Source organism: Crocodylus porosus, unplaced genomic scaffold (assembly GCF_001723895.1).
Source record: "Crocodylus porosus isolate Cpor-Errol unplaced genomic scaffold, CroPor_comp1, whole genome shotgun sequence".
In the NCBI taxonomy this organism is placed as follows: Eukaryota; Metazoa; Chordata; order Crocodylia; family Crocodylidae; genus Crocodylus; species Crocodylus porosus.
The window spans coordinates 21,229,689-21,232,242 of record NW_017728949.1 but is presented as its reverse complement, the minus strand read 5'-3'; positions in this window follow the sequence as shown (position 1 = coordinate 21,232,242).

Genomic DNA, 2,554 nt, shown 5'->3' with positions numbered 1-2,554 from the left:
TTGCAGGGGTCCCACATTACCCAGTGCCTTCTTCATCCTCCCTACGTATTTGAAAAAGGACTTTTTATTATCCTTGATCTTAGACGCTAGTCCTAGCTCTATGTCCGCCTTAGCTTTCCTGACAGCCCCCCTACAGGCCTGAGCAGAGGAGTTATACTCCTCTTTGGAGATAGCACCCCGCTTCCACTGGGTTCATGCCACCTTTTTGGTAAGCAGGCATTTCCAGACACGCTTGGTAAGCCAGGGAGGCTTTCGGGCACTCTTGCCCCCGTTGCTTCTTGTTGGGATGGACTCCCCTTGGGCCCTGAGTATCATTTCCTTACGGAACGACCACTCGTCCTGGACACTGAGTTCCCCTGCCCTCAAGGACCCCAGCGCAAAAGGTTGCAAATGTAAGATAAAGTAAATATGATTTGTGCATTTCATTTCTTAGTTGGACTATCAGAATTAAGTGGAGGAAACAATAAACTACAACTCCTACATAAAACTTTCTAGACAGTTGAATCCAAAACTTTACTAAGAATCTATATACATTTTGTTACAAAATAAGGAAAAACAAAAATGCAAGCAGTATGAAAAATAAAACAGTGTGCATTTGATACGACACAGGATATTAGTAAGTTTAATATATCAAAAATAATTCTAACAAAAATCAAATTCACGCTGAGGTACCAAGGAGCAATAAACAATCTTTTTAAAAGAACATATACAATCAGCACACATCCTTATTACCTATCAACGCCAGAGAGCAGCTGACACATTTTCTACTTTAGCACAAGCTGAATATACAGTACATGGCCAGAGCTTAGAAAAAATGCTCTGTTCACTATACACGTGACCAGGCAAATGTGGTTTTCCTAGTCCTGCAATAATTGGCAATATCAAGCAAAATCATTTCAGTAATTTTTAAATCCTAACGATAATGTTTGAGCCCCAATGAAAAGAGATAAAAAATTAGTCTTATTTTCATGCATGACTTTGTTCCCCACTCTATTTCTCTTAATCTCTCCCCACATCCTTGCTATTAAGCTGAAGCTTTCCTGCTTTACTAAAGGAAAAGAATACAGTAGAAAAAGAAAGAAAGAAATGTAGAGAATGTGGAGAGGGATTCAAACTAGAAAATGTGAAGCACATGGGTACGTCAGGGGTCGGCAGTCTACAGGTGGTAGAACCACTGGATCCAGCCTGCAGATTTGGGGCTTCAGCAGTGAGGGGCTTTAGCTGTGGGGACAAGTACTGGTGGTGGCTGGGTCCCAGCACTCGCCCACCTGCGTGCCCCATCCAGGATGGGTCACTCTGGCTTACAGCCATAAAAGGCTGCTTACCTCTGGGGTAGGTCATCTATTCAGTCCAAAGCCACCAGTACACATTGCTATAGTTGTGAACAAGTGTTTACTGACAGGCTGGACATAGGCTCTCCTAGATAGGATTGGGAGAGTTCCAATAACCTAGCATTCCTCTCAACAGCTGTTTAATATTAAAAGAAGTCTCTGAAACTTTAGTCTACTGCCCTAACACTCACAACCATGGGTGAATGCATCTTCCCTTAATACCCTTTAATGCCATTCCAGCAGGTTTTTTCCCCCCCAGATTCCATAAAAGATAGAACTATAAGGTCTAACAAAAGAGACAAGCTAGAGACCAGTCTCCTATAAACAACCCAAAAAAAACCCCCAACCCTCTTAGTCTCCGTACATCCCTTCAAAGCTACTTGTAAAACCCTGCCGCACAAATCAGAAATACCATGAAGCAGGATCACTCTGTCAAAGACATGGTTTGGACAATATACTCTAAGATTCAAATGTGCTACCCTGAATTTTGTAAAACAGAAACATTCAGAAATATTAACCTGGATTGTCTACACAAGAAAGTTGTATTGACAACTATTATGCCAATTTACAGCACGTAGCTAATATACCCTTACTCTAGATCAGTAGCTCCCACGCTTTTTTACACTACAGACCAGCATGGGAGCAGAACAGGGTGCACAGAGCCAGCTGCCTCCCTCCCGGAGCTGCCCCACCTTCCAGCTTTAATCCCACACGTGACTGCTGGCAGCAGAAAATGTTCATCTGGACAGACAAACAGGGGTCTAAGCAGAGGGCTCGTGCCACAACCTGGCAGCCAACCCTCCATGGCCCAGTACCAGGCCGTGGCCTGGTGGTTGGGAACCTCTGCTCTAGATTCTCAGTGCACAGGAACTATTATTAAGTAGCTCATTCCTCTTTGAAAGTGGACAGCAACAATAAAAACTGTATACAAAGTGCTAGAGATCAGAAAGTCATGCAGTTTCCTAGTTTAAAAGGATCTTTCTTCTAAATGAAATTCTCCTCTGTGCCTGCTTAGGAAAAAAACTGTAACTTCAAAGGCCCCTCCTCTAAAAGTGCTTTTTCCTATTTTCATGACTTTCTTCCAAAAATGTTACTATATATTTTCAAATCTCAAAGAAGTTATGTTTATTAACATCTGAAATACAGACCAGAGGCTGCATCAATAAATCTTTCAAGAATGCAGTAGTACCTGTCTTCCATAATCAAGCAAGAAGAGAGATGGG